Source organism: Mus musculus, chromosome 17, assembly GCF_000001635.26.
Source record: "Mus musculus strain C57BL/6J chromosome 17, GRCm38.p6 C57BL/6J".
Taxonomy (NCBI): domain Eukaryota; kingdom Metazoa; phylum Chordata; class Mammalia; order Rodentia; family Muridae; genus Mus; species Mus musculus.
Window position 1 is genome coordinate 70,884,161 of NC_000083.6, and position 26,980 is coordinate 70,911,140.

The following is a 26,980-nucleotide window of genomic DNA, read 5'->3' on the forward strand; positions in this document are numbered from 1 at the left end:
AGACTTAGGAGGGCTGGTGTAGCTTAGCAGCAAAATATGCTCTTAGCGTGACCTTGGCATGCACACGGGGCCGGATTCAATCCCAGGATGGGAAGAAAAAAGGGAGAGGAAGGAAGACAAAAGGCCTTATACAAAGGTCTGTAAGGCCTAGAAAGATGGCTTAGTGACTAAGAGCACTCGGCTATTCTTGTAGAGGACCTGGGTTTAGTTCCCAGTATCACATGAGGTAGCCTACAACCTCTTGTAACTCAGGCTCCAGGGGAACAAGGGCCATCCTCTGGCCTACTCTGGTACCGACACAGACACACACATACACATATACACATAAACATAAGTATCAATCCTTAAACTGTCTGTAATTGTGCACGGCTGTACTGTCAAACATCTTAGCCCATTCTACCTTCTGATGTGCAAATGTGGAGAGCTACTTTGTGTTTGTTTGTTTGGTTGGTTGGTTTTTTTTTTTTTTTTTTGGTTTTTCGAGACAGGGTTTCTCTGTGTAGCCCTGGCTGTCCTGGAACTCACTTTGTAGACCAGGCTGGCCTTGAACTCAGAAATCCGCCTGCCTCTGCCTCCCGAGTGCTGGGATTGAAGGCGTGTGCCACCATGCCAGGCGAGAGCTACTTTGTTATGGATCGCTGGTTAGTGCTGGAAACCAGTTAGGAGCTGCCATGGTTTGAATGAAATGTTCTCCACAGTCCCAGGCATGCGAATACTTGGTCTCAAGATGGAGACTCATAAAGTGTGGCCTTGTTGGAGGAAGTCCATCACTTGGGGTGGTCCCTGAGGTATCAGGGACTCATGCTGTTCCCAGGGTGCTCTCTGCTTCCTGATTGCTTTTTAAGATGTGAGCTTTCAGCTTACTGCTCCAGGCCCCATGCTTGCCTGTGGCCATGCTTCCTCACCGGCCTCCCACCATGATGGATCTGGACTCTGGATCGGTAAGCCCAAATAAGTCCTCCCGTAAGTTGCCTTGGTCATGGTGTTTGGTCACAGGAATAGAAAAGTAGCTAACAGAGGAGCAGATATTTTCTTAAAAGAATCATTTTATTTTATGTATATGAGTATACTGTCGCTGTCTCCAGACACACCAGAAGAGGGCATCGAATCCCAATACAGATGGTTGTGGGTAACCATGTGGATGTTATACATTGAACTCAAGACCTCTTGAAGAGCAGTCATCTCTCCAGCCCCAGTGCTTGGCTTCGGGCAGGGTGTGCTTGCACCACACAGTACATAGATGATTCAGGGAGTTGGTTTTCTATTTTCACTATGTGGGTCCTGAGGATCAAACCCAGGTTGTCAGGGATGGTGACCATGACCTCACCCTCCAAGCCATCTATCTCATTGGTCCCTGAAAGGATCCACTTTGAACACAGAGTGATCCATCCTTCTGCTCCCAGGACCTCAGACCTTTGCCAGACTCCTGGAAAGATTTGGATATTAGATTTTTTTTTTTCCTGGAGAAATAAAGCCAAGAGGATATAAAGTTATCCTTGGGACTTTCAGGTCATCGATTCTAAGAGAAACACACCTATACCCAAACCTGATGATGCTCAAGCCTTCAAAATAAAATGGCTTAATGTTTCTGTATGCCCCTATGTGGTTCTCTATACTTTAGACCACTTTCATATTATATGTTATCTAGCACAAATACATGCCTAACTGCATAGCACACGGCAGGGAATGTAACACTATTATCACTATTTAAAAAATATTATTATTTCTGTTTTATGCATATAGATATATGTGTGAGCATCATGTAACATGCCTGGTGTCCGAGGAAGTCAGAAAGGGGCATTGGATTCCTTGGAACTGGACTGACGGATGGCTCTGAACTGCCACGTGTGTCCTGGAAATCAAACTAGAGTCCTCATTAAAAGCAGGCAGTGCTCTTAACCACTGAGCCATCACGCCAGGCAAATGATGCTCACGCTGTGAGTCTCAATCCTTGGGGGTGGGGGTGGTGGTGGTGGTGTCAAACAACCTTTTCATCACTCCAGGCAAGTGGTTCTCAACCCTTCTGAGGTGGGTCAAACCCTTTCACAGTCACACATATCCAATATTTACTTCATGATTTGTAACAGTAGAGAAATTACAGTTATGATGTAGCAACAAAATAACTTTGTGGTTGAGGGTCACCACGCATAAGGAACTGGATTAAGGGGTCACAGCATTAGGAAGGTTGAAGACCACTGTTTTAAAAATAAGTTTGTGGTTTGTTCCTGGAGGGAGAATGGAACTTCAGCTCCTTAGGTAGCTCAGAGTAGCCTCAAAGCCACCATCCTCTTGCCTTAGTCAAGGCAAGGGTTAAAAGCATAGGCAATAACCGACTTCAAATACTTTTAAAGAATACATCACTATCTTAAGTATGGGTATGGTTCTGTGAATGCAGGTGTACCCAGAGATCAGAGGGGTCAGATCCTCTTGAGACTGGAGTTACAGGTGAGGGTGAACTCAGGTCCTCTGAAAAAGCAGTAATGTCCTCTTAAGCCACCAGCCATTATTGCTCCAGCCCTCTCAAATACCTTTAAACCCACGGCTGAGGAGTCAAATGTGTGGATGGTATGATGGTTAAGTTCATCAATTTGAGCTGTAAACCCTGGGGGATTGGTGAGGTGCACATCTGGGTGTGCTTTTGAGGGGATTTCCAGAGAGATGAAGAGAGGGCGGGGAAACCCCCTCGGTGTGAGCAGGACCATTCTTAAGTGGGCGCAGGTGGGTGGAGTGAAAACAGGGAAAGAGAAAGTTATCAGACCGGGCCAGCAAGATGGCTCAGAGCAAGGTAGTTTGCCACGGGGCCTGATATCCCCAAGTTCTGACCCAGAACCCACGTGGGCAGAGAGAACTGGCTCCCACAAAGCTGTCCCCTTCCAAATTCTGAGTGGCAGAGAAGTAGAGGCAAGGCAAGCAGCCCAAGATGCCAGTCCTAGTCTGAGGGCCCAAGGAGCTCAGGCCGCCGGCATTTGCATGCAAGCAGAAAACCAAGGGGGAAAATTCCTCCTCACAGCTTTGGTAGCCTTTAGGCCCTAAATGGCCCCAGCCCATCCCCGGCTGTAGTGGAGAGTAGTCGGCTTCACCACCTGCCTGACTCAAATGCTAATCTCACCAGAAGCACCCATACACATACTCTGGGCACCCCGCAGCATCCGTGGACATACGAAGTTCTCACCATCACAAGGTCAAAGAAGAACGCCAAGCAGGGCTGAGCTCGGCCAAGGGGGCTCATTGGTGTGAATATGGGACCTGCAGGCCCGGGAGTACTTACATTTCCTGAGCTGACCACGCATGAGGCCAGCAGTAAGAATCTTGGCCAACACAGTTTATCGTTCTGTGCCTCGGTTTCCTCATTTGTAAAATAAGCCCACAACATCGTCTTTCTCGTGGTGCTCTGGTGAGTGTTAAATAAGCTATCTTAGGCAAGGGCCACAACAAACGTTAACCATTCTTACACCTGAACGGTCCCAGGATAACCCCAGGGGGAGACTCACCCCGAACTTCCCAGGCTGCTCTGAAGTCTTGATACAAACCTTGGTGCTTCCCAGTTGTACCTTGGGAACCCACGCAGCTATCCTCTTCCCACTCCACCTTGCTCTGTCTTCAGAGAAACTCCTGCTTATCGATCACAACTGTACTTCTACAAAACATTTTCATAGGTTTTGTATGTGTGTGTGTTCTATTGCTGTAAAGAGACACTGTGACCATGGCAACTCTTGTAAATAAAACCATTTAACTGGGGCTGGCTTACAGTTTCAGAGACTGAATGCGTTATCATCATAGTGGGAAGCATGGTGTTGGTGCAGGCAGACATGGTGCTGCAGAAGGAGCTGAGAGTTCTACATCTTCACCTGCAGGCAACAGGAAGCGAGCGAGGACCACACTAGGCCTAGCATGAGCATCCGAGGCCTCAAAGCCCAACCCTACAGTGACACGCTTCCTCCAACAAGGCCACACCTCCTAACGGTACACCCCCTGTGGGCCAAGCTTTCAAATAGGAGTTCGTGGGGGCCATTACTATTTAAACCACCACACCGGGGAAGCCAGAAGAAAGTGTTCCATTGCTTGGAGCCAAGGTTACGACAGTCATAGGCCACCTGGTATGGATGCTTGGATTTGAACTCAGGTCTTTTGCAAGAGCAGTATACACTCTTAGCCACTGAGACATCTCTACAGTTCAGTTTTTTTTTTTTTTTTAAATTCACATTCTTCTGATTTATTTCTAGATTTCACGCCACCACTGTAGCTCACTTTGGAGTTCCCCTTGCCTTCACTAGATAGGGACAGAAGAAGACAAGGAACTATTTTATAAACAATGATATCATCGAACAGTCACAGAGTATGTGAGTGAGTGTGTGTGTGTGTGCTTTGTTGATATACGAAGCTGGTGATCTACCTACGCTTCCCGCCCCACCTTCCCACCCCCACTTCCCCCTGGTTTCACCTAACTTGTATTTTCCCAGTTTGAGTTTATGGAATGTTATTTCTTCCTTATCCACAAAAAAAGTTCCTCCAAATATCAAAACGTGTGGGTGTGAGTCAGAGACTGACAGTAGAGGTGCTGTATCCTGGCGCTCATATATAAGCGATCAAGATCCCAGGACGGCAGCCTCTACTTCAGCCTCCGCTGTGCAAGGCTGGTGCCTCGGGCGGATGATCTCAGGGCTTTGGAGTGAAGGAAGGGAAAGTGTGCACAGGTACTTTCAGGTTGAACCTGTTTGGTGTCTCTGCCGCAGGGAGGTAACCACACAGCACCCTGCCTTGGCTTTCTCTGTGCCAAGCCCCAGAGCTTTCACGGTGGACGTGGAGGAACTGTCTCACTATGTAGACAGGGACTGCTTTGTAAGGCCAAATGGCTAGCCCAGGATTCTGGCCAATGGGAGAATGTTCTCAGAAAATAGAGCCACTTGCAAAAGCATCACTCTAAACCAGTTCTGTATTGCCCAACGAGGATGCTAACTAGCTCCGGTACCAAATGTGTTTCCCACCCCACCAGAACACAAAGAGCCTATGTCGCACTCATCAACCAGGATATCCAGCTGCCTCCTGGTCCGGAACCTCTTCTGGTACCGGTGTGGAGAAACTTGTTTTCCTTTCCTTTCCTCTCCTTTCCCTTCTTCTCCTTTCTCTTTCTTCCCAGCTTCTTGAATTCCCTCCACTTTTCTCCTTTTTTGCTTGACATTGCCCTCTGACCACTTAATGCACAGCGAATTCACTCCCTGGGTCATGATGAAGAGCTTCCATTCTGCTTGTCTTTGCTCTTGGTGTATTTCAGCCATGTCTCTGTGTTATGAAACTATTTTGAAAATATAACTCTCCCCCTTCCTGCATTCATATTCCAGAGCCATATGATTTTTGCCTTCTGAGATATCTTTTTCTTCTGAGTAGTCTCCCCTCCTCTTTTTACAGACAATGCATTCCTTGTTCTTCAGTGAGGATCACCTCGGTGGAGGCTGGGAGGATCAGCAGCAGCAGAAGAGGCTGTGTGTGTGTGTGGGGGGGGGGGGGAGGTGGTTACCCTGACCCAGCTCGGTCACCTCTGCGAAGCACCTGGGTTAGGCCCATCCACATAGAACTTCAGTGTCTACATCCTCAAGCTTAGCATAATTTTGCATTTCCGACATGTGAAGCGACAAGTTCAGCTTTTAGAACAGTGAGAGAGATGGCTCAGAGAGTAAAGGCGTTTGCTGCCAAGCCTAGTGACCTAAGTTCAATTCCCAGGACTAATGCAGTGGGAAGAGAAAACCAACCCTAGCGTGCATACATGCACACATACATATGTTCACACGCGTGTGCACGCGCGCGCACACACACATACATTCACGCGTGCATGCACAGAGTTATAGACACAAACACAGAGTCAGAAATAAATATAATTTAAAAAAAATCACTCCCTTTGGTCCACTGACCCTGTGTCCAGCCCCACTTGGCCTGGGTACTTGTGTTGACTCTCCCTTTGTACCACTAGGATGGTTTGCACTGCTTCTGTAAGTGACATCTGTCAGGTCCTTGGTGACTTTCATGAACTATGCCCTTGATGGTCAAGAACACTTTCATGAACAGAGAATCAATAAGGAGAGTTGATCCTGTAAACTCGTGTGGTTTTGTTTTTGTTTTTTGTTGTTTTTTTTTTTCTGGTCCAAGAAAGCAGTGAACCATTTTCTCCAGGTTGCCTTAGGCTGGTTAGAGAACTGAAAACTCACCCACTGTTTCCAACTGTGTGTCTTTGTGTATACTTACACACTGAAAACGGTTAAGATTTACTCTCTGGGTGTGATGGCGCATGCCTTCAAGACCAGCTTGATTTACACACAGAGTTCTATAACAGCCAGGGCTATGTAAAAAGAAAAGAGACCTCCCCCGCCACCCCACCCCAAGCTGGGCAGTGGTGGCGCATGCCTTTAATCCTAGCACTTGGGAGGCAGAAACAGTCGGATTTCTGAGTTTAAGGCCAGCCTGGGCTACAGAGTGAGTTCCAGGACAGCCAGGACTATTCAGAGAAACCCTGAAAAACAACAACAAAAAATTCACTCTAGCAGACGGCTCGTCAGTTTTATATGATTTACAGCTTACAACCGCCTATAACTCCAGTCCCAGGGGACGCAACATCCTCTTTGGACTCTGAGGGCACCTGCACTTGACATGTGCACATTCACAGACACATGCATTCACATAATTAAAAATAAAACAGCCTTAGCTGGAGGCACTGCTCAGCGGCTGAGGGTGCTTGCTGCTCTGTCAGAGGACTCAAGCTGTGTTTTCAGCGCGCCCATTTTTGGTGGCTAATAATCACCTGTAACTCTAGTTCCAGGGATCAGATATCCTTTTCTGGGGGGGGGGGGGAATTACACACAAACAAAATAATTATTTTAAAATTAAATAATGTTTATTAAAAAGATGTACTACTTGAGAGCCCTTGAGGTAGACAGCAGCGTTCCTGGTGTGTTAGTCCTGATGCTGCGTGTTAGACCCCCAGAATCTACTCATTCGGTAACCAAAATGGTACTTCTTGAACAATATCACTCCACTTTCCCAAACTCCACTGTCTGGAAACCACCTTTCTATTCCCAGTTAGGAGTCCCACTCAGCCACTGTGCACATATAAATGAGGTCATACAGCACTCCTGACCCTGGCTTCTGTCACCGCACTTCCCCGTGTGGATGGCACACTTTCATCCATTCACCTGTGGACACGCACACTGGTCATTTCCCGTACCTGTGCTGTGGTAAGAAATCCTGCATTAAGCCGGGTGTGGTGGCGCACGCCTTTAATCCCAGCACTCGGGAGGCAGAGGCAGGCGGATTTCTGAGTTTGAGGCCAGCCACCAGGTCTACAGAGTGAGTTCTAGGACAGCCAGGGCTACACAGAGAAACCCTGTCTTGAAAAACCAAAAAAGGAAAGAAAGAAAAAAAAAGAAAGAAAGAAATCCTGCATTAAGTAAGTTCAGGTGCCTCTCTGACAAATGCCAGTCTTTCCTGCGCTCTTCTCTGGTCTTTAATGCCTTTGAATCTCCTTGCTGGAATGGGGAGTTATAGACTGCTGAGAGCTGCCATATGGGTGCTGGGACTTGAATCTAGGTCCTCTGGAAGAGTAGCCAGTGCTCTTAAAGATAATCATACTTCCCTACGGGTTTTAGAAAAGATTCAAGATAGTAAGTATATGTAACCTATTAGTACTTGGTTTTTATTTTATTTTTAGACCACGAGTCTCAGGCAGGCTTGCCTTAAACTTAAAAAATATCTAAAAGATATTTATTTTATTTTAATTCTGTCTGTGTGTCTGTGTGCATGTGAGTCCTGGTAGCTGAGGAAGCCAGACTGTCTGGAGCTAGAGTCACAGAAGGTTTGAGCCACCTGGTGTGGGTCCTCGGCAAGAGCAGTACTTGCTCCCAACTGCTGAGGCTCTTTCTAGCCCCTCCTTGAACTTCTGAGCCGCCTGCCTCCTTTTACTTCTTGGATCACAGGCACAGTCCATCTTGAAAGGCTCACGCAATGCTGGGGATGGAACCCGGGACTTCATGTACATAGTCCACCAACTGGGCCACATCCCCAGACCTGTCTTTTCCAAAAGGAAATACAAAAAGTAGGACCTTGAGGAAAAAAAAATCACCACTTACCATAAAGGATGGGCTGTACAGAAGAAATAAAAGATTGAAGCGACACAGAAGGAGATTTTAAGCTGACCCTCAGGCTGTCTGCTGGAAGTGCTCCTGATTGTGCCTGGTGCACAGCTCTGTGCCGGGCAGCCTCCTGGCCCTCAATCACTGTGTATGGCTTCCTATGAAAACTTCAAAGCAATCCGTTCCTTTGACTCTGGTACCCAGTTGACTGAGCGCTTTTACGCATAAGGCTGCCCTGTTGTTGCAACTCACCGAGCCCTTGAGTGTAAAATCACCATGGCAGCCATAATTTCATCTGGAGAGCCTGGGATTTATGAGGTCATTTTCCCTTTAGTTCACCCCTCCAGATCTTCTCCACCCTCTCTCGCTTTTCAGTTCCCACCATGGCTCACCAGCAAGCAAAGCAAAAACAAAGGGAAAGGCGTTCACAAAGTAACTCACAGCTGTTGCTCCTTTCCCCGGAATTACTAAGAGAGGAGGGAAAAAAAATAGACAGGAAAAGCCAAGCCACGGGACCCCCACATCTCTTATAGGATGCTTGTCCTGACAGATACTTGAGAGTAAAAGTCCTTCAGCTAGCCTTCAGCCACAGGCAGTAAGAGCCAAAGGAGCAAGGATCCGGCCAGGACACATTTCCATACCAAAGAGTGTGAGGGGTGGGACAGTTGTGGCTTTGCCTCCTCAACAAAACATCCTTCTTTTACCCTAGAGAATTTGTCTTCCCAGATCCCAAAGGATCGCCACGGGACCCGCTACCAAGGCAGATACATAATCCATCTGCCCCAACCAATCATGCCAACCCAGCCACGTTTACACAGTGCAACTGGGCACTGCCCCAGGCAAGTACAACTGCACCCAAGAGATCTTCTGGGAAATCTGGGGAGGGTCTCCCTCTCGAAGCTTGAGTCATAGGCTATTTATGACTGGGGCAGGTAGAAGCCTTCTTCCCGGTAACATATGAGCTGTGTATTTGGATCAGAAGAGAATGAGGCCACAGGCAAAGAGAAACAGAGACAAATAAACCCGAGAGGAAGAGTGGGAAACACAATCTTGATGACATCATTTAAGCACCTGAATGCACCCGTGACTAAAGCCTTTGTTTGGTTAAGCACACTGTGAAGGTCTTAACTGAGTTCTGAGTTTCCCATCCCATGCTCAGCTCCAAGAAAAAATTTATTTTTAATTGTGTGTGTGAGTGTGTGTGTGTGTGTGTGTGTGTGTGTGTGTAATGCACACGTGTGTGTGGTTCTCATGGAGCCCAGAGGGGTCAGATCTCCCTGGAGCTGGAGTTATTAGGTTATTGTATAAACAGCTAAGAGCAACCCAGCTATGGGCTGGCTGGGAACTGAACTTAGGTCTACAAGAGTATCTTGTGGCCTGCAGAGACGTCTCTCACTGACAGCTTCTCTCAAGCCCCATCGCATAAAGGTTGAAAGAAAGGAAACTGACTTTGCGGATCCAGGAGGAGATTTTGGACAGGAGCGACCATCAGTGATGGAGAGGATGAGGAAGTCTGACCTAGAGAGAGAGAAAGAGTTTTAAGATTAAGTGAGGTGGGAAAATTCCTGCAACTGGTGGCAGCAACCATGAACTTGAACCCTCACTGAAAAAAAAAAAAAAAAGGAGAAAAACATGGCTTTGATCCCAGCACTCCTGACACAGAGGCAGGTGGATTGCTGTGAGTTTGAGGCCTGCCTGGTCTACATCCTAGTTCCAGGGGAGCCAGGGCTATACAGTGAGGCCCTGTCTTTAAAAATAAATAAATGAAAAGTTGGAGAGATGGCTCAGCGGTTAAGAGCACTCGCTGCTCTTCCAGAGGTCCTGTGTTCAATTCCCAGCAACCACATGGTGGCTCACAACCATCTGTAATGGGATCTGATGCCCTCTTCTGGTGTGTCTGGAGACAGCGACAGTGTGCTCATATACATTAAAAAAAATATATTTCCTGGTATGAAACTACCTTACTGTGCTAAAGGTCCCAGAACAGGGCAACAAAAGGCAAAGGCTTTGTACCTGGATGAAGATGGCAGTTTTATGTGGGGAGCAGTTGGTGCTCCAGGATCTTTAGGAGATTAAATTAATGGAGTCCCGCTGAAGTGGATTGTGGGGCCTGTCCTCTCTGCTCTCATTGGCCATCCTCCCCAAAAGCCTAAATGGCTGGCTGGCCTCAATCAAACTCATGAAGATCTACCTTCCCCTTAGTACTGCGAATAGAGATGTGTACACTACCATACCTGGCTTGACAGAAAATAACTTAAGGATAGAAGGGTTTATTTTGGCTTATGTTTTACCAATGGCTCCAGGTATCATGGCGGGCCAGGCATCGTGGCTGGAGTCATGTTGTGTCAGAAATCAGAGAGGGAATAGAACATGGGCAGAACCATAAAACCTCAGGTCCACCCTTAGTGATCAACTTCCTCCTAAAGACTCCATAGCCTTCCAAAATAACACCATTAACATGAGTCCCTTCCTTCCAGGTTCCACTAATAAAAGACACAGAAACAAAACCAAAAACAACCAATCAAACTAAAACCCAAGCCAATGAAAGGGCAAGAGTATAGCAAAGCCAGGAAAGTAAGCCAGGCCAAAGTGAATGCGATGATGAAAGATATCAGAGTGAATTCAGGACCATAGAGATGAGCCTTCCTAGGAAGGCCCCAACTCTACAAACCCAGCTTGTGAGAGGTCTGGCAGTCTCTGCTTACTCCTCTGGGACTTTGGGAACCCAGCTGCCATGCTGTGAAAAGCACAAGCCACACACGGACAGGCCAAGCACATGCCCAGCCAACAGCCCCGCTGAGCTGCCAGCTGCCAGCCGGTGTCCCTGGCAGCCCTGGGAAGGAGCCACTGAAACGGCCCCGCCTAGCCAAATGCCCAGATGAACGCAGCTACAGCCCACATCACAGGCGGCTAAGAATTGGCCCAACACACCCAATAAACATATACAATCATTGAAGATAATAAAACGGGTGTTGCTTTTGGCTACCAAGCTCTAGGACTGTTAAATAACAATAAATAGCCAACTCAAGGGCCCAGGGGCAATCAAAGGTAATGAAAGACTCTCTTTTGAGCCTCCCCTTTTCTTCTCCGTAACCTCCTTCCACGGAGAATTTGCAAGTTATTATCTATAATTTTACTTTTTTGAGAAAGGTGCACATGTAAACCAAGATAGTCTCAAATTCACTATGCAGTCAATACCTTGAACTCCAGAGATCTTCCTGTCTCTAACTCCTGAGTGCTGAGAGTCCATGTGCTGAGTACCAAAACATTTTATTCAGTGCTGGGGACTGAACACAGACCTCACTGCACACTGGGCACACATGCTAGCAGCTGAGCTGCATCCCCAACCAGGATGCTTGATTTCTGTAACTTGCCTAACCAAAGTGAGAGAAGATGGGGGGAAAGCATTTCCTGGTATGAAGAATTAGAAAAACTACCCAACTGGGCATGAGCATTTTCTTCCTATTAAAGGAAAAGGGCAATTAAGAAAATACAAACAAGGACCGGGACTATGGTGGTGGGTACTCACCTATCATATGTGAGGACCAAGTTCAGCTACCAGTACCACAAAACCAATAACATTAACACCTTATGATTTTAGTAAAAACAGTGCTGATTTAGAATAAGTCTAGAAAAAAAACAACAGAAAGCATGGTGGTACTAGTTACTGTTAAGTTGCTATGATTAAAAACTCCATGGCCAAGGGGACTTAGAGAAGGAAGGGTTGATTGGGTTTACTTGGGGCATATGGGTCCGAGGGATGAGAGTCCATCACCATCCTGTCTAGGAAGCACGGCAGCAGTACACACAGTGACTGGATTCCCATCTTGAACTACAGTCATGAGCAGGAATGCTAACTGGGAACGGTACATGGCTTTTTTTTTTTTTTTAAGATTTATTTATTTATTATATGTAAGTACACTGTAGCTGTCTTCGGATACTCCAGAAGAGGACATCAGATCTCATTACCGATGGTTGTGAGCCACCATGTGGTTGCTAGGATCTGAACTCAGGACCTTTGGAAGAGCAGTCAGTGCTCTTAACGGCTAAGTCATCTTTCCAGCCCCAGTACATGGCTCTTGAACCTCAAAGCCTCCGAGTGGGAACATACTTCCTCCAGCAAGGCTATACCTAAACCTACCCAGACAGCGCCAGCATCTGTGGATGGAGTGTTCAGAGGCCTGAGACCATGAGAAGCATTCTATTTGAACCACGTCAGGTTATCTAGGGGACTAAGGATATTGAGACCATTTCTTCTGAGGAGGGAGAGGGCCTTTGTGGCAGAGAATTCAGTAATCCCTTCCAGCCTCCTTCTGAGTCTGCAGCAAATAACGTGGACACAGTGCTAAAAATGATGTTTTGTGGAGTTTTAAACATCCAGGACGGATTCAACAGCAAAGCGCAAATACTTAATTATAACTATGGGATATTGCATAAATGCCTAAAATGTTGTTAGTGCAAATGAAGACTGTAACAAGTGTTGAAAAGGATTGAGAGTTAGAAGCATAATTCAAAAGTGTTCATTGTAGCCACCAGAAAAAAAAACAAAGCTTATAGAAACCTCAAAAATTTAGATCTTCATACTTAAGTTTTTTGGGGGGTGGGGGTGGGGGCTAGGTAGAATTGTCTTATTAGAACTTTGTAGAAAGTTTGCACAAAAAATAAAGGAAAAATACAACAAAGCATTAACGTTTCTTTCCAACTAGTAGAAATGGAGGATTTTCCCGCTTGTTTGTTTGTTTGTTTATTATCAGTTCCAAGTCTATACAAACATGGAACTTCTGTTGTGTGAGCCAGCATCCAATATGACAGGAAACAGCGCGTCTCTTCTCCATGCCCTTCCTAACCTCTAGTGATCTGCACCCTCAGCCTACTGTGTGGCAAAGTCTTTGAGCTCCAGAAAATGGGTGAGCAGATGGGGTGTTTGTTTGTTCCCTTGCTGACTTGACTCAACATACTGTCTTCCAGGTCCATCCATGTGGGACCAAGGGAAAGACTTCATCCCTGTTGACTGAAAAGACACACACACACATATACACACACACACACACACACCACATCACACTCATACTTGGAGATAAAAGACCTCAGAAAAAATAAAAACAAAAGAATAACCAAATATACAGCTAACCAACTGAAGGAAAAGAGTATACCACAAGCCAGGCATGGCGACACATGTATGCCTTTCCTCAGGAAGGGAGATTGAATAGGGCAGGGAGAACACCATGGGGGGAGTAAGTTTTCCAACTTAACACAAAGGAAGGAAACACAAGCTTACCTAAATATTCAAGGTACTTACATACAACTAACCCATACGTATCACAAAGCTTTATGAACTTGGTAGTCATGTCTTGGCTGTGTAGTGAAATTCTGACGAAAAAAATTTAGTAAGATACCATAGAGATGAAAACAGATGTCGCAACGACAAGACTGACTCCTGGGGGCTGGAGAAAAGGCTAGAGATTGAGAGCGCTGGCTGCTCCTACAAGAGCACTGGGGTTCTATTCCCAGCACCCACAGTGGTTCACAACCATCCATAGTTCCAGTTCCAGGATACCAAGCATACACACGGAACACTGTAATACAGATAGGCAGGCAAAACACTCACATGCAAAGTAATAAAATCTAATTTAAAAAAATCTAAAGACTATACCAAGAAAAAAAAATTGCCCCCACTCTTTAGGAAATAGAATGTGTCATGGCTTATGCTCTCAATTTCAGCATCCAGGAGTCTAAGGCTGGAGGTTTTGGAGTTTGAGGCCAGTGTGGATTATACAGAGAGACCCTGCCTTCCAAAAGCCTGTAAAAACGTAAAAATATCTTTTTAAAAAAATGTATTTATTTATTATATGTAAGTACACTGTAGCTGTCTTCAGAACACCAGAAGAGGGCATACGATCTCATTACGGATGGTTGTGAGCCACCATGTGGTTGCTGGGATTTGATCTCAGGACTTTCAGAAGAGCAGTCAGTGCTCTTACCCATTGAGCCATCTCTACAGTCCGTAAAAATATCTTAATTAAAAAAAAAAACAAAACACTTGGGAGGCAGAGGCAGGCGAATTTCTGAGTTCGAGGCCAGCCTGGTCTACAGAGTGAGTTCCAGGACAGCCAGGGCGATACAGAGAAACCCTGTCTCGAAACCCTCCCCCCCACCCCCCAAAAAAAGAAAAACGTTGGGGGCTGGAGATATGGCTCAGCGGGTAAGAGCACTGACTGTTCTTCCGAAGGTCCTGAGTTCAAATCCCAGCAACTACATGGTGGCTCACAACCATCGCTAATGAGATCTGATGCCCTCTTCTGGAGTGTCTGAAGACAGTTACAGTGTACTTACATATAATAAATAAATAAATCTTAAAAGAAAAACTTAAATAGGATAAAAGTGTACACACACACACACATATATATATATATAATATATGTATGATATAAAATATAAAATCAGGTCTTGTTAAATAATTCACCACTTTTTTTTTTTTTTTTTTTTTAGTTTTTCGAGACAGGGTTTCTCTGTGTAGTCCTGGCTGTCCTAGAACTCACTCTGTAGACCAGGCTGGCCTTGAACTCAGAAATCCACCTGCCTCTGCCTCCTGAGTGCTGGGATTAAAGGCGTGCGCCACCACGCCTGGCTAATTAACCACTTATTAAAATAGGGACTGGGGACATAACCCGGTAGAGTGCTTGCCTGTCGTGTTGAGTCTCTGGGTACCATTTCCAGCACCACGTAACCAGGTGTGACGGTGTGCACATGTAATCCCAGTGCAGTGCAGGCAGTCAGGCGAGTCAGGGCTTCAGGATCTTGTAGGGGCTGGGGGCTAGGCTGGTTGAAAAGACTGTGGGCAATACTACATTTTCCTCAGGGCCACTGCTCTCCTACTGTGTATCTAACTTACCTCCTGTCTTAGTTAGGGTTTTACGGCTGTGAACAGACACCATGACCAAGGCAAGTCTTATAAAAAAAAACAATATTTACTTAGGGCTGGCTAACAAGTTCAGAGGTTCAGTCCATTATCATCAAGGTGGGAGCATGGCAGCATCCAGGCAGGCATGGCACAGGCAGAGCTGAGAGTTCTATGTCTTCATCCAAAGGCTGCTTGTGGAAGACTGACTTCCATTCAACTAGGGTGAGAATCTTAAGCCCACACCCACAGTGACACACCTACTCCAACCTGGTCACACCTATTACAACAAGGCCACACCTCCAAATGGTGCCACTCCCTGGTCCAAGAATATACAAACCATCACACCTCCTAAATTAAGAAAAAATAGAAAACGATGGCCTAATGCTAGCCAGGGTGGTCCTGAGAATCCTAAGGAGACTTCCACAGAGCTAGAGAGGAGAAAGCTGGAAGCAGCCATCTCCACTCTATGGTCTAGTCCCCGTTTTTTGAGAGGACGTTGTCTTTCAGGTGTCTAGTTTGGGAAGTCACAGAGTAGAGGCCTCTGGCATCAACCCTCGCAGAGGAAAATTTTTAGAATGAGTCACAACTAAAATAACAGACTTCTAATTAATTTCAGGTCCTTAGGGCAGGATGTCTCCTTGGGAGCAGTCAAGACTAACTGCCACAGTCAGTTGTGAAAGCTGACTGCCAGGCCAGGCTTTGTCATCAGGTTAGAACAAATCCCCAGCTGACTGGCCGCCAGTCACAGAACATCCTTAGATGCAGCATTTGAAATGGAGGGTGAAGCCACAGTGGGTGTGGGCTGGTAGCACGAGGTGTCTACTTCATACAGTCCCTAGGCCCTCCGGAGTCCAGAAGGGTGATTTAGTTCATTTCTTCAACCTCTTCTTATCTGGTATCTACTCATGAGTAAAGTACTTGCTATATTCAAGTTGTTTTTCATTCTTTCATTCGTTTGTTTTTTGAGACATATCCCTGATTGTCCTGAAACTCACTCCATAGACCAGGCTGGCCCTGAACTCACGGAGATCTGCCTGCCTCTGCCTCCTGAGTGCTGGGATTAAAGGCATTGCCACCAGCGAGTTTCCTTTTTCTTATCTAAAGTAGTTATATGATATGTAATGATCTAGCTGGTGGGGAATGAATGAGTTCTGTGAGAATATCTTATCCCACCATGAGTTAGTATGGTCACTAAACTTCTCTATCAATTCATTAAGGTTAATAACAAAGTTTACATATCATTTTCTCCATTGTTTTCCTGCATAGCGTAAGAGAACTCAGTTGGTACCTTGTACCTGAGGACATAGCTATCCATGAAGAAAACAGTTGCAGGAAGTTGCCATCAGTCTCTGGATGTATGTCTTGCCTACATGTGATCTATCTTACTGCTCCCATGCCTCTGTAGCATAAACGCTAAACTCTGGTTATTTAAAATTTAAAATCTCCTGTGCTGGAGGAACGAGTCAGCGGTTCTTCCAGAGACCCAGACTCAGTTCCCAGCACCCACGGGGCAGCTCACAGCTCTCTGTAACTCCAGTTCCAGGGGATTCAACGCTCCCTGCTGGCTTCATCAAGTATGCGTTTGGTACAGAGACGTACGTGCAAGCGAAACACCCCTACACATCCCCCACTTTGCCAGGATCTCAGGAAAACAAGGTCAGCTGCTCAGCAGGTGGTGGCTTCTTGCAGGAAGTTGCAGATGTGGCAGACAATAGACTTTACCTAGGTGGGAAGACTCCATCCATCAACTACGGCAAACAACGTCTGGTCTAGCCTGCTCAAGGCTGGGGGAGGACACACCAAACCAAAAGCTCTACTAGTGCAGATTCCCTACCACCATGATGTGAAGGGCTCTGCCCCACCGTGTTCTCCCAGCCTCGATCAGATGCAGATGCACCTCTCCAGCTCCGTTCTGTAATTATTTTTAAACAAATTGCCTTTATCTTTTAAAATATTAAAATTAAATTTCTTTTGAGGATGTATGAGGGTGTTCATGCCACAGAATGCTATGTCAGAGGAATCAGTTTTCTCCTTCCACCACGTATCTGGGGCTGAGCTCAGATCCTCAGGGTTACAGCCAGCACCTCCAGCACTGAGCCACCTCACTGCTCCTCAGATGTACATCTGAACCCTTTCTTACCTCCTGGAAAATAATGATATAGGCCTACTGCTACCCTAAATTAGTCTTTTTTTTTTTCCCCCAAGGAGCCCAGATCATTTTTGGCAGAGATGGCACTTAAATTAGTATGTTTTAGTATAGAATTCTTTATGTTTGTAAACTTGTACTTCCATTGTGATACATGACTTAAATCTCAGCCCTTCAAAGGCAGAGGCAGGTACACCTTAATGAGTTCAAGGAAGCTGGGGTCTATGTAACGAGTTCTAGGACATTTGGTCTTAGCTACACACACACACACACACACACACACACACACACACACACAGAGTCACACATATACTCAAACTCACACACACACACAACTCTCACATAAACATGCACACACACATGCAGACTGTCACACAAAGTTACACACTCTCACACATATGCACACTCACAGTCACACAACTCATACATCCACATATTCACACACTCATATTCTCTCTCACATCCACACGCACACTCACACACACTTACACACACGCACATACTCATACATTCACTCACATATACATACAGTCACACACACTCTCATATACTCACTCATACACACACTCATACACTCATTCACACACTCACACACACTCTCATACACACACACACACACTTCCTCTTATGTTGAGACCAGTGGCGATGACCCCTGAGGAGTCTTATTGATCACCTAACTGAAGGATTCATTGACCGTGACACACGAGATTGTCATCTCTATTGCACCGTGGTTTTGTGTCTTATGTACTGACAGCTGTATACAACTCATGAGAAATGCTTCCTAAGTTCTGAGTCATGGCCAGGGCAGTGTGTAAACTCTGTTTTTGTATTCTCATGGTCTACTTAGACATTTAACAAGAATATTTCAGAAACGTGGTCATTTACTTACTTGTGAAGAATAGGGACTGGGGAGGTTTTCATTTCTATCTTTTTCTTTTTTTCTTACTGTAGCTAGGGCTGATCTTGAACTCCTGATACACCTGCTCCACTCTCAGAGCACTGGGATTGAAGGTGCGCACCACCAAATGCTATGTCTTTGATTCCTTAACACATGGACATATTAAAAGACTCTAGATCATCAAGACTATTAATTAACACCTGTTAGAGACATACTATTGTTGTTAAGCCCCAGAATGCTCATCTTGGTCATGGATGTTTGTGAGTCTAGAACCCTTGTCTTTCAAGCTCCACTTAACTTTGTTTGCATTTTGGTGTAGAGACAAGAGAGGACATTGGATCCTGGGAGCTTATGATTGCTAGTATGTGCTCTACCGCTGAGGTATACCTTCAGGCCTTTGAGTGTTCTTGTGTGTGATTGTGCATGTGTGTTAATAATACCCAGCAAATTTCATATCTGCCACTCATGTCTAGGCATTAAGCACCTATGTGCGGCTCTGGTTTGAGGTCTTGCCTTACTGAGGTCTGTTTGGGGCTGAGTTAACACACAAGCAAGGAAAGACAACTTCAACATGGAGCAGAAATATACACCATAGATTACCATAAAGGTACAAACCCTTCCTCCTTACCAGTTGTGGTAGTACCTGCAGAGCAAGCATGTAAAAAACATAGGCAGGAGGACTCACACAAGTCTGAGGACAGGCGGGTGGACAGAGTGAGTTCAAGGCCACCCAGGGATACACAGCAAACAAAGTAATAAAAATATAATAAGCCTTCTTGGTTCTTGTGAGAACAAATGTTGCACATAAGAACTTGGGAAACTTCATAGAGAAACTACTTCTTAATTATCAACTCACATAAAAACAGGTGACTACAGCTTTTTACAAGTGGGGGTTGCAGAGATGGCTCAGAGGTTTAAGAGTGCTTACTTCTAGTTCACAGGACTCGACTGCTCACAGTCTGAGCTCCTGGAGATTCAACACTGGCTTCTGGCCTCCACAGAAGCCTATACACATATGACATAAATAAGAATAAAAATAAAAATAAAATATATACTAAACAGAATATTTTAATTATCTGGGAATTTCATATAATGTACCCCCATCACCCTTACGCTATAGTCCCCTCAGGTCCACTCCCCCACTGCATAGATTTTAATTAAAATTTCAATTTTTATGTGTGTTGGTGTTTTGTCTATGTGTATGTACTTGGAGCATGTGTCTGGTGCCTGCAGAGGCAAGTAGACCCCTTTGACTTAGGCCAGCTTGCTCTCCATAGTACGGTCTAGGCCGGGCAGGGTACATAGGGAGAGCTTACCTCAAAACAAATAAACAAACAAATAAATAAGAACCAAGCCCCTGCAGCCAGAGTTCCTAGCCTAGGCCTCCACCCTCGATCTCCCTCTGTGGCGGAGTGGCCTCGGACTAGTTAAATTAAACTTGTCTGTGCTTTAGTTTCCTTTCCTGGAAAATAGTGGTTATGCCCATGGGAGTATCTACTTTATAGGATTCTAGTGACGATTAAAAGACAAATCGCTATATGTAAAATACCACCTGATATCCACTGTAGTCTTCCAGCGTTCATCCTACAGACCTTGCTGGGGACTTACTGAAGCACATGGCGCGTGCTATATGCTGTGGTAGCAGGAGTGATTCTGACGGCCAATTCTCCTGCCGTGATAAAACTCATAATACAAAAGTGTTCGGCCTCAGTAGTATTGCATGTAAAGAAAAAAAAAGTTAAGAAATAAAAGCCGAGGGCTGGAGAGATGGCTCAGTAGTTAAGAGCACTGACTGCTCTTCCAGAGGGTCCTGAGTTCAAGTCCCAGAAACCACATGGTGGCTCACAACCATCTGTAATGGTATCCAATGCCCTCTTCTGGTGTGTCTGAAGACAGTTGCAGTACACTCATATAAATAAAATAAATAAATCTTTAAAGAGAGAGAGAGAAGCCAGTATTAACAAGGATCTAGCGGAGTGGTATTACAATGTCCTGGACATGAATATGAAATTAGCAATCACATTGAGAAAACAATTTAAGTAAGGGAATGAAAAGTCATAAAATATTAACATAATTTCTCTCAATTATCCTCAAGAAAAATAGAAAATTACAGCCACAAAGATGACAGCTTTGTAATACCAGTCATTATGACAAAAGAAAACCCTAAAAGATTATTAAAAAGGAAATTTTAAATAATTATTTAGAAACTTAATTTTAAAGTATTTTATTTTAAAAATTTATGTGAATGTGTGTCTGTGTAAGTTTATGAGAAACCTGTGTTGGGGCATCATAACCCCCCGGGAACTGGGGTTACCAGTGGTTGTGAACCCCTTTGTTGTAGGTGCTGGGAACCAAACCTGGGTCCTCTGCAAGAGCAGTGGGCACTTTTAACCACTCAGCTACCTCTCTGGCCCCTTAATTTTTTTTTTTTTTTGAAGATTTTCTAATTTAGATACTTAGTGTTTAAGTAACTAGTGAATGAGACTTTCAGACTCAAACCTGTGGTAAGCAGGACTGTGCCCTCCAAAATATATCAAACTCACCCAATCCCATGCATAACACCTACTGCCTGCCTTACACTAGTCCCAGGTGTCAGATTCTATATAGAACAGATAAAAGAAAAAAACAAAACCAAACACCCCAATAGGTTCAGTAGAGCTGACCCTGGTGGGGGGGCCCAGGTGAGCCAGACCAGAGGGCAAGAGCAAGAAAGAGCTGGTGACCCCGCCACTCTCCTGATGCTCTGTGTGGGGAGTGATGCCCTCCCCCACTTCACCCTTCTGGACCCCTTGGGTCACGAGAGCAGGTGAGTGGTCCCTGTACCTCACCTGGGCAGCACAGTAGGGCAGAGGGGGCCCAGGTGAGCCAGCCCCATGCATCTGCTGTGAAGTGGAGTGGGCCCAGGTGTGATGCCCTCCCCTCCACCCGTGGTAGTCAGGAGAGCTGGCCCCAAGGTCATGAGAGCCGGAGAGCTAGCTGTCCCTCACTACTGGAAGAGCAGGCCCTGCACCTTGCCTGGGCAATACAGTGGAACAGGCTCTGGAGGCATGTGTTATGAATATAGTGCCAGTAGGGGGTACCTTTGGTGGACCTATGCCAAGGTGTGTACCCCTAAGTAGTTATCCCACACAACAGACCTGGTGTAAAGGGGAGGAATGAGGGCCTGGGAAGGGATAGAGACAGACAAGAGGGATGTAGACAGGCAGATGGGAGCAGAGCCATGATGGCAGAGAGAGGGAGGCATAGGGAACAAGGGGACGCTGGGAACAGAGGGGGTGAGCAAGCTGGAGTGGCAGAGAGAGAGAGAGAGAGAGAGAGAGAGAGAGAGAGAGAGAGAGAGAAAGAGAGAGCGAGCCAGAGATAGAGCCAGAGAGCACAAACTGGAGTGGTCCTTTTTATCTGCAGCACACACCTGTTGTGCCTGGAGGTGGCGGCAAGGCAGGTTATGAAGTAAGCAATTGATAGGTCCCTGAGGGCAGGCCAGGGGAATCACCTAGAAGCTAACCTCCTGCGTGAGGGTAAACCACCCACCCAGAAGTCATGAGAGCCAGAGAGCAGACCCTGCATCCTGCTTAGGGGCATTGTGGGAGTCCTAGCAGGAGCCATGTTGGTAAACCAGTCCTAATGATGTTAGGAAGCTTGCCCTAATGCTGTGGATAGGGGAGAGCTGACTGACCAGCTCAGCTACAGGGCTTTGACTCAGGGTCCACCCTAAAATACACATCATCTGTGAACTGTTGGGGTGCATGAAAGGCTGGGTCCTGCTGATTCAAACCTGCAGAATTCCATGACACCGGGCAACAGCAGGATAACTGGGAGGAGCCCCAGTAAGGATCCAATATTGATGGCGTCACAGATGCCAGAGATCCCAAACCAGACGGATTGCTCATTACAATGAACATCTGCTAGTGAAGACGTGTGGACAGAGGGGTACATTATGGTAGACACTGTGACACACTACAGCTTCCACAATGAGATGTTTTCTATGCTTTTATTTTGTTTACTTATTTGTATATTTTTTAAAAAGATTTATTTATTTATTCATTATATGTTTTAAGTACACTGTAGCTGTCTTCAGACACTCCAGAAGAGGGTATCAGATCTTGTTACGGATGGTTGTTAGCCACCATGTGGTTGCTGGGATTTGAACTCAGGACCTTCGGAAGAGCAGTCAGTGCTCTTAACCACTGAGCCATCTCTCTAGCCCCTATTTGTATGTTTTTTAATCTTTGAGGGAGGTTGCAAGGGCAGAGGGTGGATATGAGGGGACAGGGAGATAGGAGGGACTAGAGTGAATGGTGTGAAACTCACAAAGAATCAACGAAAAGTTTAAACAACAGCAGCAACAAAAACAATAGGCTCAAACTGGTTTGCAAAATAATAATATAAAAATCCGCCACAAGAAAGTAGCAAACTCAGTCCAAGCTCCTATGAAAGAATTACACAGCATAATAGATGATCATTTATCCCAGGAGTGCAAGGGTAATGTAACATCCAGAAGTTAGCCAGTGCCACTCCCGGCATTAACACAGGGTGTGAGAAGAGCATGTGGAAATGTCAGTTATTCATCAACAAACGGACAGGTAAAGCAACCGCCCTTCCCACTATATGTGTGTGTGTCTGTGCACGAGTGTGAGTGTGTGCACACTCACGAGTGTGTGCTCATGCTTGCGCATTATCCTGCCCATCAAAACCAATTCAGTTCTGACACTTGTTACAGCTGCGTAAAATGTACATTAGGCTAAGTGAAAGAAGCCGTGTGGTATGTTGTTTGATTCTACTGAAGGGAGATTTCCAGGATAGTAGATGGATGCAGACTTTGGGCATTCACCAAGGGCCTAGAGGTACTGGAGGATTGCTTGGTGGTTTTGGAGTCCTTTGGAAGTAACCAAGATGTTTTGAAGCATTTAAAACGGTAGCTGGCAGACCAGTGAGATCATTCAGCAGATAAGGTGAGCTTACTGTTAAATATCTTCACAAAGGGAAAGTTCAAGCTCACCGATCTCAGTTGTCTTTGCTCAAAATAATCCTTTTGCCAAAGGTGGGAGGGGATGCATAATCAGATTAATTTTGAGGTATGATTTACACTGAGATATTAATATGATCTACAGATAGTAAGATGCAGCTATAACCACCAATCTATCTCATCTATCTATCTATCTATCTATCTATCTATCTATCTATCTATCTATCTATCTATCTATCTATCTATCTCATCTATCTATCTATCTATCTATCTATCTATCTATCTATCTATCTATCTATCTATCTCATCTATCTATCTATCTATCTATCTATCTATCTATCTATCTATCTATCTATCTTAGAGACAGGGTCTCACTATGTAGCCCTGGCTGTCCTGGAACACACTATGTAGACCAGGCTGGCCTCACACTCACAGAGCTCTGCTCGCTTCTACCTCCTGAGACCTGGGATCAAAGGCTTGCATGCAGCACACAGTACCCAACCTCCTATCTCATTTCCCGTTTAAATGAAACGACTCTCTAAACCTGACAGACTCTCTGTTCTATCCCAGTAGGAATATTCCTGCAGACAGAGGCTGAAAGAAACATCAAACCCAATCAGTCTACGTCAGGTTCCATCCTGTGATGTGACACAGCTTCCAGAACAGTCCTCACAACAGGTGCCCCCACCCCCAGCCCCCAGGTCACTTGCAGAGCTGGTACTTCCACTCAGATGCATCTAGAGCCATTGTGCAGACTCTTTCTTCAAAGGCAGGCATGTTGGGTGGAAGAAAATCACTGCTTCCATTACCGTGGTCAAGTAAACAAGTTCAATGTAATGCACTTGAACAAGTTCCTTCAGATCTCACTGGTGAAAGGATGATTAAAAGTCTACGCCCACTTTACGGAGTCCAGGTCACAGTTCGTCTCTGAGAAACCTACATGCTTTTGCTCCATTCTGCAAAGCGTCCTCACTGATAAAACGCCCATATAAAAATTTTGTGTTTATTATTTGGGACCCCTAAGTGTGCTAAAGGCACACTATAAAGGTGAATTGTATGATAGATGGCTATTGTTAACAGCTTTTTACACAGAGAGCTCGTCACTTACAGAGAGGATCGTCACGTACCCCCAACAGCCAGCAAGCCCCAAGAACTCAATGAATGCTCTGTGCCTTGACTGGGTTGGGGGAAATGATATGCCACACACCTAGAGAACTGCCCTGCTTTGGGCAGCATTGTCCTCTGGGCTGGGGGCCAGGAGAGAACTGGAAAGCAGAAGGAAGAAGGTCTCGCTCCAGCTCTTGCTTCCAGAGTGGCCCTGGGCCCAGCTTGAATTCCCCAGCTTGAAAAGGCCAGTGTGAGTCATAAGTCCCACCCTTAACCTGCCTTTGGAGATGCTGGGGCAAGCAGGGGCAGAGAGTGTCTGCACTCTGTACAGACTGAGGAGGCAGGCAGCAACAGGGGAGCACCTACAAATGAGCTTAATGGCAGTGCGTGGGCCTGCACCTGTAATCCAGCCATTGGTAAGCAGAGGCAAGAAATTGGGAGCTTCAGGCGAGCCTGAGCTACACAGAATGAGTCTCAAAGCAAGCGAGTAAACAAACAAACAAACAAACAAAAAACCCCACAAGGAACAAAATCAAGAGAACTTTAATTCTGTGTTCTCAGAGAACATTAAGAGCTAAACAAAGACCTAGACATGAACAATTAGAGGGACCTGTTACTTTGGCTAAGCCCCAAATAAGACCCGAGACCCCTAATAGCTGACCCCTAGCAAGCATGCCAATGGCAGTGACTCAGTTAGATGAAAATCCTAGTCCAAATCCAAAGTCATCCAGAAACGGAAACTTAGATGTCTAAAACTGGGTCCAACCTCAGGCAAGTTTGGATATTGGGCATTGGATGTGGAAACATCTGTATTACATCTGTAATGTTGGCCCTTGGAAGTCGGACACAGGAAGACAAGGAATTTGAGGGCAGCCTAAGCTACCTGAGACCATGCTCTTATCCCAAAGCATGATACCTTCCACCTTGGGCTTCTTTTTGTAAACAGTGTGAACCTAGGAGTGATGTATGTCTATACTTGCATATATGTTTGGACTTACTGGAATGGCTTGCAAGACTACAGACGCAGAGTTCCACTCCACAAGCTAGCAGTGTGACTCCATCTAAGAAGTGGCAGGCTATCACCAAGGAGGCAAGGATGCAGCCTAAAGGCAGAGGACAACAACGTCAAGCATCAACGGGCACTGGTAGGAACTGCAGAGCCAAAGACCAAGGAAACCGGAGTCTGAAAACTGAGATCAGCAGTGGCAGACAATGGCTAAATCCAAGAGAATTGCTGCTGCTGCTGCTGCTGCTTCCTGGGGTCCATCCTGTCCACACGGAGAACAGTTCTCCCCCAAACTCAGCTGGCTCCGTCTCTGGAAACATGCTCACTGACATGCCCAGAATTGAATTACATCCTACCTTTACGCATCACTTGATCATGTCAACCACCACTACCACCAAATTAGCCACCACATGACTAAAACAACATAAATCCCATTCATAATAGCTAAAGTGTCTTCATCCAAATGAGCTCAGCAAATACTTCTTCCTTTCCACCCACTGCACATGCATGGGAGGATTACAGCTTTCCATTCCCATTGACATTCTGGTGTGGCTAAATAACTTAGCCTGCCTCTCCTAAAGCAAAAGCCTGACATGAGTGAGCAGAGTCCCCACTTAACCAGTTTTGAGTGCACAGCAAGAAACAAACCTGCAAGGCATAAGCTGCCATCCACCTACACACTCTCTTCTTTGTTGTATCTGTATAGAACCTGATGAGGTAGGTATTAACGCACAGTCACAAATAAGGAAACCAGGTTGTGTTTGTGACTAACACAGCCTCAGAGCTGCTCCACATGTGACTAGTGGGCAACTGAGCTGGGGTGATCCAAACTAAGGGGCACGGTCAGTGTAAGCCACACACCACTTTAAAGAGCAGAATGAGACGAGAATATAAAATATCCTATCAGTAATTCATATTGGATGAATTGGGGCATAACTCAGTGGTAGCGTGCATGCTTACAGACACAAGGCACTGAGTTTAGTCCCTAGCACAATGAAGGCAGTGTGTACTGGGGAGCTGGAGAGGATGGCTCAGTGGTTAAGAGCGTATGCCTCCTTTGCAGACAACTGGAGTTTGATCCCCCCAAGTGGCTCACAAACCCCTGTAACTCAAAGGGCCAGGAAACTCTCTGCTCTCTTCTGGCCTCCTCTGGTACTGCACTCAGGTACCCAATCCCCAGGTATACATGTACATATATAATTACAAATAAAAACAGCCAGCTGTGGTAACACATACCTTTAATCCCTGCACTTAAGGGGTGGAGGTGGGTGAGTCTTTGTGTGTTAGAGGCTAGCCTGGTCTAAATAGTAAGTTCCAGGCTAGCCAGAGCTATCTTGTGAGAACTCTCAAAACTTTTTTAATTTTAAGTCTTTATGTGTATATTCATTATGTGATGAAATAGTATTCTAGACACATTGGGTCCAATAAAATGCCATCTTAAAATTAACTTCACCTGTTCTTAGTTTTAAAACTAGAGCTACTAAATATATACAGTTAGGTAGTCAGCTTGCATTTATAAGCTGTGTTGTGCTTTCTTTGGCTGGCACTGGCGTATAGGTTCCATGCTGAGAAGGCAGGGGCCAGTTTTTCTGAATCTAAATGCAGTATTTCTGTAGCTTATGTCTCTTTCCCCCAAGAGAGGCAACTGGCCTTCTGAAGGCATTGTGGCTGCCTGCACGTCTACATTTATATATTCATGGATTCACACAACAGATCGTTTTGTACCGTTACTGTACTCGAAAGCTCTGTAGGAGGGACTATGATTTTTGCTTTGTTCTGAATTCATGAGACCTGCTGAAGCACAAGTTCTGAACTCAAGAGACCTGCTGAAGCTCAAGT

The 26,980-nt window shown here is 45.6% G+C and overlaps 1 long non-coding RNA gene across 2 annotated transcripts in view; it reads right to left on the minus strand.

Annotated features, from left to right (window-relative positions):
* Positions 1-26,980, minus strand: part of Gm26510 — a 48,310-nt gene that overhangs the window by 7,472 nt on the left and 13,858 nt on the right. The window contains exon 2 of one of the 2 annotated variants that reach the window (XR_385732.4): positions 9,567-9,635. The exons of the other annotated variant lie outside the window; for it this stretch is intronic. This is a non-coding gene — a long non-coding RNA (predicted gene, 26510). The remainder of the gene's footprint in view (positions 1-9,566; positions 9,636-26,980) is intronic. 2 annotated transcript variants of the gene reach the window in all.